The following is an 11,884-nucleotide window of genomic DNA, read 5'->3' as shown; positions in this document are numbered from 1 at the left end:
TTTAAAGCTTATAATGCATTCCAAAGACAGGAACATGGATTGGATCTTTGGGTGAGGAGTGAACCTAAGCACCCTTTACAAATGTTTGCCAACCATAAAAATCTGATGAAAAGAGAGGGGGTGATTAAAAATTTAGGGCCCATACATAAGGAGATTGTGCAGAAAGGAATATCATATTTCCTCTCCATTCAAGAAAGATCTCTGACTGCATCTAAGCTCAGATGGACAATCTCCACTAATAGTGTGAAAGATAGGGAACCATTTAATTATCAGAATTTCAAAGTTGTTGTGGCCCGGATGATCACCTACAACAATCTTATTTTGAGAGAAGGACCTCATTGGTTGGGATGCCGGTTTCGGAGTCCCATTATTTGGTATCCTCCTGAAGGGTATCAGGCTGACTACGAGCTGCCTGAAGGGAAAGAAAGGCCCGCCTTTGCGCTCTTGGCTCAACATCATGGATTTAGACCAATTTTTGAAGCTTTCTCTCCAACCTACTCTTTAACTGCATTGCATAAGAACTATTTACTTTTCATGAGGACATGAAATAGGGTAAGTAGGGGAGTATGTTGAGTTATGCAATGGGTATGTATTTACTCTCAATTACATTGCCTTTTTCCTCTTTTCTTATCTCTTTTGTGCCTTGATACGCTAACATATTGATGGATTATGATAAGAAATGAATGAACTACTCTTGATTAAGAATTAGCCACTGTAACTAACTCTTATTCCTTTTTATGCAGAAAAACGACGAAAGGAACAGTTGTTGTTCCCTAGAGATGGAACAACGTAAACCAACAAAGGATGAATGAGGCACGTTGGTTGCAGTCAGGCCAGAGGATGAATTAGGAGGATCAACGCTAAATAAGAAGAATGTCAGAAGATAGCATTCAGTTGTGAATCCCTCAGGATCTCCTGATCCTAAGGGATCACATTTATCTTTTACCCTTTTTGACTATAAAAGTGTAAATTGTAGGAGAAAAGGGGCGATCTCTGTTTTATTTCAAATTGTAATTTTAAGTTACAGACTCGTGCTTTTGAGGAACACGACTGTATTGTAATGAGGATTGAGTTCAATGGTTAATACATAATTTATGTTGTTGTTCATTCGTATTCTCTGAAGTAGCTCAACAGTATTCGCTGGTGGCTAAGGGCCTAACCTCTGGTGGATTAAACTGCTACCCTTTGTGTTATATCTTTCTAATTCATGCAAGTTTGATTGGTTTGATGTTTTTCCATTCTCTGTGAGTTTATCTTGTTTTCTATTTGCTGATTTCCTGTATTGAAGTTAGGTTACTTTCCTTATGTGATTTGCAGCTTTGTTAATTGATTCCATTTATGTTTATTGTAGATTAAATTGATTGTCAGTTAAGGCATTGAATCTTTTTTATTATGATAAGAGTGTGGTTATTATAGAATCAGATGAAAGAGATTGGTTATTGCTACTGAACTCTCGGTTGACATCATTTCCATCTGAATTGCTTAATTGAGATTGAGTGTGATTTAGATAGAATCAGCTGAAAGAGATTGGTTATTGCTACTAAACTCTCGGTTGACATCATTTCCATTTGAATTACCTGTTTGAGATTTGATTACGATTTCAGTTGAGGGTTAAGTCTTGATGCTTAGATGTAATATTTCTATTAATAGTTGCAGTTTGAGTTTTATAATGCATCCATTCACTCTTGTATCAAAGTTTTATATTTCATTTTAAAAGCATTACTCTCTGGATTCATAGCATGCACATATTGTGTACACTCTTGGAATAAAAGGACTTGCCCAGGTTGATAATTAATGTGAGGCAATTAGGAGTTTTAAAAGACACATGTTAGCACTCAACACTGGCCCTTTCAGCAACAGCCCGCGGAGCGCAGACTGAGGTCTCACCCGAAGTAGTATGGGAGGGTGCTAGAACGAGGTTTCCGCACCCTGGGGATATCTGATGGGTTCCAAGTGGTCCACGGTTTGACCCTGCGCACACATCGCTACGTGCACTTATCAATACTTCGTAGCCGGTGATGCTGCCTTCGCGCAACCCTACTCGAGGGCCGAATAGTGTTATTACCCAAATATTTACTAGTAACCCGACATTAGTTGATTAACTTAGGTTAACTGTATGCTTTCATTTATACTTACAATATTCACCATTCATACAACAACACACAATAAATAAACAATATAATTGCAATTGATATCAAACATGTAATAACATAAGAATAGATACACGGAATTCAGATAAACTTCTCTTTATTATTCTTCTTCCTTGGTTACAAACTCGACTCTGCCCTGTGCACTCAGCTGCAGACTCTACTAGGCCTTTGCACACTTAGCCGTAGAGCCTCTTCCTATTACTACGACCCAAGACACTAGATTCTTGCTCTATGCTCGATATCCTTTTGACTCCATCCGTTGGTTACTTTTCTACTTTAAAACTTAGAGCCTTGCTCTATTTATACAATCCCATCAGGGAAAATTTTAAGAACCCCCCCTAAATTTATAAATATAATAAATGGGCGAATCTCCATGGTATATAGGAAAAATGGAAGGCGATTTTATCAATAATATAATATGTATATATAATTTCTTAGCGAATCTCTCACCACACATGGCGAATATTTTACTCAATTATAAAATCTTGTAAGATCTTGGCGAGTCTTTCACTAAACAATAAAACTTTGTATGGATCTAAGACGATAGAATTTCCCCTTTAAATAGTCTATGCTCACATGAATACCATGGTATTACCATGGGTCAATACCATGGGTTATCATAAACTTGGAGCTTAAAAATTACTATTAGTAACTTATACAAATTAATAAAATTAATAGTTGATTTTTATTTTATTTTTTATTTTAACCAAGCTAAAATGTTTAACCTACATTAAATTACAACATCCATTTTTACTCTTGACCAAGCCCCAAGAGGATCAAATATTTTTTCACTCTATGCTAGTTTGCATATCACGACATTTGATACCTCTAGGGGGTTAGTAGATCCAGAGTAAAGATGGATCTATGCTGGTTTAATTCCCCCATTTAAATAGGCTACATTCCAGGTGAATACCATGGATCAATACCATGTGCCATTTTGGTGAATACCATGGGTCAATACCATGTGCCATTTTTATTTTTATTAATTCTAATATTAGGGTTAATAATTGTTTTTTTGCATGGTATTAATAACAATCTAGTCCATGGTATTTGTCCCATAGTATTTTGCCCATGGGTTTCACCTAAATATAACCCATTTTTTGAGTGTTCGTAAATATAAGGTGACTTATGGAGTAAATATAAAAAAAAAAAATTATTTGTTTACCATACCTCTCGTTTATTTATATTTTTATTAATTTACCATATCTCTGTTACAAATATGGTATTTGGCCCATAGGATTCACTTAAATAAAACCTCTATAAAAAGAGGTTTTATTTATTTACCATACCTTTTGAGTAAGTATAAAAAGATGTTTTATTTATTTACCATACCTCCACTTTACTTATATTTTTATTTGTTTACACCAGGTGACTTATGGAGTAAATATAAAAAATGTTTTATTTATTTACCATACCTCTCATTTATTTATATTTTTATTAATTTATCATACCTCTTTTATAAATATGGTATTTGGCCCATAGGATTCACTTAAACAAAACCTATTCTTGAAAATGGGCGAATGGATTCACTTAAGTAAAACCTATTCTTGAAAATGGGCGAATGGAAGGTTGTAACTCCTAATTTCAAGGGCTAAATTTACCTTTTTTACCCTCTCCCTTAAAATAAGGTGGGCTATTTAAGGTGATTTGTAAAAATGTACTATGATACAAAATATTCGCCCACTAAAAATTTAAAACCCCTTAATTTCGCTAAAGGGCAAACATTCACCCCTAAAATTATCCTTGAATCCCATGGTCCGCGGACCATGGGTAGGCCAACACTACATTCAAAACTTATGGTGGACAACCCTATGACTCTAACATAAAATTCACGCTCAACACCCGCAATTCGTGGAGTTTTTACAATAATAGTACTCAAAACTTGGGCTTTGAGCCCAAAAGCATGTCGGGGGATACCATGCCCAATAGGCCCCTAACACAAACATCGTGACTCGCCCTCGCGTCACTCGGTCGGCACAACGATCTTGGCACGGAGTCCCTCCAATTGCTCTCGAACGGTACTCATGTCGGTAGCGCACTCAGCTGCTGCTTGCTGAACCTGTTGCGTCCATTCCTCCATGTCTGAATTTTGTCCTTACATCTGTACCGATATCCACTACAAATGTTTAGAGTCCTGCACCCTTGTCTGGCTCCTCGGGTCGCAAAGATTATGCTTCAGCTGGTTAGTCAGATAGCTGGTCCACTCGTGTAGGGCTTCAAGCGACTATTGTTTACTTTGCCTGGGAAGGGTTGTCCATTTAGTTTGACTAGCCAGACCGCACCGCCGTCTATGACCTCCTTGACCATGTATGGTCCTAGCCAGTGCATTCTGAATTTTCCCAAAAAAATTTCAAAGTTACTGTCATACAGCAGCACTAAGTCGTTGACCTTGAAGGTGCGCAACTTCATATGGCAGTTGTGCCAAAAATTTTCACGCTGCTTTTGTACTTGCTAATGAAATCCAGCAAAAGACCATTCTTCCTCGATTTTTTCTAACTGCGCGAGCCTTTCCTCCAGAGCTTTGCAATCCGTCATGCCTGTAAGCGCTGCTATTCGCAGACTAAGTATGATATATTCCATCGACATGATAACTTCCACACCATAAACTAACGGGAAAGGTGTTTGTCCCGTCAATTTCTTGCACATTATCATGTAAGCCCATAGCACAGCAGGTATGTGTAGGTCCCAATCATTCCACTGCATGTTGCATACTTTGGTCAGCGCAGTCTCCAGTATTTTGTTAAATGCCTCTACTGTGCCATTAGCTTGTGGGTGGTACAATCTACTTTTCTGATGATACACTTGGAACTCTTCTATGAGCACACTGATGGTTCCATTTAGGAAATGTGTTCCGCGATCACTCATTAAGATTTTTAGACAACCAAATTGAGTCAACACATTTTTGAACAAAAACTTCACAGCCATGGTGGCTATGTAGTCTTTGATCGGCTACGCTTCCACTCATCCTGTCAAGTACTCCATTGTGGTGATGATGTAGCGTGCACTCATCTTTCCCCAAGGTTTGATCGGTCCCACAAAGTCGATTGCCCATTTCTCAAACGACTGCAGTGTCATTTGTGGATTTAACAACATCTCGTCCCTCTGAGATGGTTTTCCAGTCCTTTGACATAAATCATAGGCCTTACAGTGTGCTTTCAAATCCTAGTGCAGGGTTGGCCACCTTGACCCTGCACAAAGAATCTTCTATGCAGTCGCGAATCCTGCATAGTTTCCTCCTGCAGCACCCCCATGTGCTTCTGCGAGGATCTGGCTTCGTTCGAATTCAGGTATGTATCTTCGCAATATCTCATCATTTCCCATTTTGTATAGGTGCCCCGCGATGACAGAAAAATCTGTCGTGTGCACCACCAATTCCTTCTTCTGTTGGACGAAGTATTCCTTTGGCACAGTCGCTATTGTTAGAAAGTGAATTATATCTTCCAAATGCACGTCTGCAACGTGCACCACAAAGAGTTGTGCATCAGGTAGTCCCTCCTCCAAATTAGTGGGTTCCTCGCCCGTCTCAATTCGTGACAAGTGATCTAGTCCTGCGTTCAGGCATCCCAGCTTGACTATGACCTCAAAATCATATTCCTGGAACAATAAGAGCCACCTGCATATGCGCTCCCCCAACACAGGCTTATTGACCAGGTATTTCAGTGCGGAATGGTCGGTATACATCTTGAAATGTCCTCTGAGTAAATAGTGTCGGTATTTTTGGAGTGCGTACACCATTGCTAACCTCTCGCTCGATGATGGAATATTTATTCTCTACTTTGGACAACCTTCGACTTGCAAATGTGATAGGGTGATCCAAGCCTTCCTCGCCCTCCTATGTGAGCACTGCTCCCAGCGCGATACACGATGCATCAACATGGACATGAAACTCCACATCCCATTTTGGGAAGACCAGGATTGGAGCGGAGGCCAATTTCCCCGTTAGGATGTCCAAACTTTCATACAATGGTCATTCCAGTAAAATGTAACATCCCTTTTCAATAATGTTTCCATCGGCGCAGTGATTTGGGCATAGCTTTTGATAAACTTTCTGTAGTATCCGGTGTGTCCCAAGGTAGCGCGCAGTTGTTTAACACTTTGTGGTGCTTCCAAATTTAGAATAACGACAATCTTCGTAGGGTCCACCATCAGTCCTTGTTTGCAAACCACATGTCCCAGCAGGTTTCCAAAGGGAATGAGGAATGTGCACTTCTTAAGGTTCAGCGCAATCTGGTGTCGGTGGTAAGTATCCAGCATCAAGTGTAATCTTGCTACATGGTGCTTAACTAATCCAAAGATAGTCCAATCATCCAGATAGACCTCCAAGAACTTGTGGATATATTCTTTGAACATAGCAACAACGATGCACAAAAATATGGTTGATGCATTCTTTAATCCAAATGACATAACGGTGTATTGAAAGCAGCCCCACTCAATTGTGAAGGTCGCTTTGCTCCTGTCTTCCAACGCGATCTTGATCTGATAGTAACCTAAGAACTCATCCGTGAACAAGTATGCTTCATGGCCACCAACATTTTCCAGTACTTCATCTGTGAATGGTCTTGGGAATGGATCGTGTACACAGGCATCGTTCAGCTTCCTGAGGTCCATGCATATTCTTATTTCACCCTTCTGCTTTTTCTCCTTGCACCACCATAGGACTCACCCAGTCGGATTCTTCCAATGGTTCAATAATTCTTGTTGCAAGTATTTTGTCTAATTCTTCACTGAATTTTTCCTTATATTTTGGATTCAAGCGGTAAGGTCGTTGCTTAACCGGATTCGCGTCAAGTTTCAGGCTGATCTTCATCATCCCTAAGTCGCCAACGATCCCTTTTAAGTTTGTAATTCTGGTCGGGAAGAAGTCTTGGTATTCATGGAGTAACTCAGCGACCTTATACACTGTGGCATCATCCCAGTAGTCCCCAAGCATTACATACTTTGGTTCTGCCTCCGTTCCAATGTTTACCTGCTTTGTTTTCAGCAGCGCGGTGATGTCGGGATCCTCAATCAATAGTCCTCAAACCTCGTGACGGCCTTCCATTTCTGGATTGCTAATATTTCGTGGGTTCTCATCATCCTTCTCAACATTTACGTTTCAACACTCTAGTGCACAGCTCAGTTGTGTTGCCCATTCTGGCTGAAGTACTTCCATTAGCTCTTGGGGTATTTTGAAAATAGCTGCTTTTACTACCTGTAGCACATCGTCAACAGTATCCCACCAACGATTTTCAAACGTGAAAGTTAACAAAAATCCCTCGCGCAAGATATCCCATTCACTCCTACCATGGCGGAGCTCCATCTTAGTATACCAATTCATGGGTATGACATCTAGGGTATGATAGAACAGATGTACCGATTCAGGCTGTGGCTCTTCCCCGTAGACCTTGGTCCATTTTGTAAGGTGTGTACATGGATCCTCCCATCTATCATACTTGTCTGCTAGTTGCATCTATGGTTTCCCAAATCGTAGGCACATCACCCTTCTGCATCCACGCCAGTCCTCAAAGCTTCTCTGATGCGTTCCCCACCACCTTGCGGGCATCACGCGCAGTGCCCATTTCAAAGCATTGAACCACTGCTGTTTTGGCACTGCGTTTTCAAATTTTTTTTAGGAATTCATCCACTACTGTCAACTTGTCATACACAGGAAGATTTGTTACCTCAATTGTCACGCAGTACAGTGATCTTACCATCATGTTGCAATTGAGTGTGGTTACCTCGTGTAACCAGTTCTGCCATCATTCTGTTTCCTCATCCAAATCTGACATGCAAGAACTTTTGCGCTCCCATGAAATTCTGCCATCTGCTGTTGGATTCACCCAATCCCGTTCCCAAGTGGTTATCTTGTAAATACAACCTAGCTCATCGTCGCGCACTAGATCCATGTAGCGTGATCCTTTCACAGGGTCTAAAGGTACCACTACGCACATTGAATTTTTCTCAAAAATCATTTTGCGCTTCTTTAGATTTATAACTCTGTTCATATCAGTGGCCCAATCTATTCCCAGTAGCGCATGATAGGGATTGTTGTCATCTACAACCTATATCACCTCGAAATCTACAAGTGCACTTGCACCTTCGATGTCTATTGTTATCCCCTGCAATATTCCCATTGGTAGGATCTTTTGCTGGTTTGCCATTCGCAATTGAATAGGGGACCATTGTAACGTGGGCCTACCCCTATGCTCCCATGTTTGGTTTGGCAGCACATTCATGTCTAATCCTAGATCTAGAATTACTTGATCGATTTCATATTCCCTGATTTGCGTAGTCAATCTCATTTCCCTTCCTATTCGCAATGCATGCTTTCCAAGTTTCCAGACTACGTGCGGTTCTGCCGACCCAACACGCGTAGTGATAAGCTCCTGCAGTCCCTTCACTGCTTTGCTGTCGCGTAGCATTTTCATGCATGTCTCTAGAAAGGTAGTGAGCATTGAAGGATCCATCCCCAGTTCTAGTTGATCCTTACTACTTGAAGTGGAGGCCTCTGTGAAGCTCTTCTTAGCTTCCATGAATGTCTCCTTCACACACTCCAAATCAAATTCAGGTTCCTTTGTAGGAGCCTTGCGAACCCACACACTTTCTTCAGGTTGCTTACCTTTGTCATCTCCTATCGTGATACCACTTCGGAGCACTATGTTTACATTCAGGTCCTCTTCACGTAGCTCAGACCTCATCATTTGCAAATTCTAAGTCGGGGGAGGCTGGAGTGTCCCTTTATCATGCAACCTCGTTATTAGTGTAGGGCAGTCCTCTGTCTCATGATCAAACTGAGTACAATATAAACATGATGCTTTCGTCGGATTTGCACAATCGCGGGCATAATGTTCTGGCCCTCCGCAATTGTAACAAATCAATTGTTCGCGACCCCTTCCTAGTCCCATTCCTCCTCGACCTCATCCATGCCCCTGAAATCCAGCACGCACCATCTCTGCATTTGGATCGAGGGCTCGCGTTTCAGTCTACACTCTGTAGGCAGGAGTTTGATCCATCATCAGCTCGTAACTTCTGCAGGTGCGCTAATCATGGCCTACTGATCTACAGAAATGACAGAACAATTGTTGGGACTTCTATTTATACTTCTGCAATAGATGACAATTATCCGTAGCATGTTTTCCTCCTATCTGACAAATCATGCACCATAATGCAAGCACTGCGCTCAATCCTACTTGTGCCTCTGGTCTTAAGGGCATCGACCCTCCTCCTGCCAAGTAATTCGTGAAAACTAGATAGTGGTTCTTGTCATGCCCATGGCCTTTGCATTTTATGCACCATACCTCCTCGCGCACTTCTGGGCGAGTTTTCCTATCTTGTTTCAAACTTTTCATTTCTAGACACAAATTTTACAGTTGCATGTGGATTTGTTGAACTCCCGGGCCAGGATCTTGTATTGGAGTCTCGTGCAGTTTCATTGCAATCTCCAAAGCCTTGGCCTGGGTGGATAGCTTCTGTTGCGACAGCGCCGTCCTCAAATGCGGGGTTAGTGATGCTACAAACCATGTGTGGTGCTGCCCATCTGTCAAGGTCATGTTGGCTTTGTGGATCATAGTCTTCAGTCTCTGATCTAGATCCCATGGTGTATCGCCTGGAAGCATCGTGATTTCCTTAAACCCGATAATCGATTGTGTCTCTGACTTTGGCCTGCTAAATTCTCTGTTCAGCATAGCTTGGATATCTGCAATCCACGCATTTGGGTGGTCATTAGAATGCTTAATGTACCACATTAGTGCGCGATCCTGCAACGTGCTTACCAATGTTGCCTTCTTTATATTATCATCCACAACTCCTTGTGCTTCCCATATAGCCTTTACCACAAACCAAAATTAGTCTGGATCTTCGTTCCCTACTCCTATGAGTACCGACAATTTTATCGCGCTCGCCATATTCAACCATGGTGGTGACGAAGGTGGTGTGGGTGGAGATGGAGGTGACGGTGTTGAGACTGGTGGTGGTGTAGGTGGGGGTGGTATGCACAGAATTCACTGCCTTATCAGACTGATCATGCTTCTTGGAGAAACTTTCGCTAGCTCTTCTTCACTTTCCCACCGCGGCAAAATCAAGGGATTATTTTCTATCTCTGCGCTACCTTTGTTTCTATAAATCCTCCCACTTCACATAGTCCCAAACATTAATTTATTCACATAACCCACTTTTCACACAACAACATTTTAATCCAAGTCTTCAATGATTTAATTTACTTACCTCGCGGTCCCTTGAGGAAGCGTCATTTCGCCTCACTGTAGCTGATGGTCATATCTACCATGAACTCAGTGATAAACCCCCCATAATTCTATCGAGCCAATGGTCCACAGCATGCATGATCTTCTCTTCCGGTGCTTCTAGTCTGCGCACTAATTCTAGAGTCCACACAATCAGTTTGTCGAGCCTACACCTTCCCTGACTGTCTGCTAGCTTCGCAATCCACTCATACAACTCAGAGTGAAAGGATGCAAAGAAAATTTTGTGGATTTTCGTATATAAGCAGTGCTCTAACCAGCGTTCCTTTGATACTCGCAGATTCCTGTTTTCCTGCACCGCGAACTCGTGAATCTTTCTGTCCAACCACCCTTCAATTTCTTTCTTCGTTGGATTCCAGCGACACGACATTAGACATCCTTTATGCAAATCCTGATATCGACAACAGAACCATTTGTTAGCTTTTTGGGGCCTGACCCAAGTTTAGAGATGATTTAGCCAAACAAATCCTAGTACTACTAGCCCTTTCAGCGATAGTCCACGGAGCGAGGACTAAGGTCTCAGCCGAAGTAGTATGGGAGGGTACTAAAACTAAGTTTCCGCACCCTGGGGATGTTTTATGGGTTCCAAGTGGTCCGCGGTTTGACCATGCACACACGTCGCTACACGTACTTATCATTACTTCACAGTCGTTGATGCTGCCTTCGCGCGAGCCGAATAGTTATTACCCAAATATTTACTAGTAACCCGATATTAGTTGATTAACTTAGCTTATCTATATGCTTTCATTTATACTTACCAATATTCACTATTCATACAACAACGCACAGTAAATAAACAGTATGATTGCAATTGACATCAAACATGTAACAACATAAGAACAAACACATGGAATTCAGACAAACTTCTCTTTATTATTCTTCTTCCTTGGTTACAGACTTGACTCTGCCCTTCGCACTCAGCTGCGGACTCTACTAGGCCTCTGCACACTCAGCTGTAGAGCCTCTGCCTACTACTACGACCCAAGACACTAGATTCTTGCTCTATGCTTGCTATCCTTTTGACTCCATCCATTGGTTACTTTTCTAGTTTACAACTTAGAGCCTTGCTCTATTTATACAATCCAATGGTCTGTAGACCATGGATAGGCCAACACTACATTCAAAACTTAGGGCAGACAACCCTATGACTCTAACATACAATTCGCGCTCTGCGCCCATAATTCGTGGAGTTTTTACAATAATATTACTCAAAACTTGGGCTTTGAGCCCTAAACCATGCTGTGGGGGGGATTCCATTTCCAACAATCCCTAGCCCCATATATATATCAAAGCCATATTACTAAGCCTTCACCAAATTTTTCCACAATAACATAATGTATTCTTTAAATAGTGAAATTGTTACATCCCTCAAAATAATCATATAATGTCTCCTCAAACAATCTTGGATTCAAATCCTTTTGGTTATGTGAATAGATGACCTGTAGCTAATAAACCCAAAAGAAAGGACAAAGCTCTGACATTCGTTTCAAAATGTAT

Source organism: Pinus tabuliformis, chromosome 1_1 (genome assembly GCF_031772625.1).
Source record: "Pinus tabuliformis cultivar Carrire ecotype Pingquan chromosome 1_1, CPIR1, whole genome shotgun sequence".
NCBI classification, from domain to species: Eukaryota; Viridiplantae; Streptophyta; class Pinopsida; order Pinales; family Pinaceae; genus Pinus; species Pinus tabuliformis.
Note: the sequence above shows the minus strand (reverse complement) of the source record.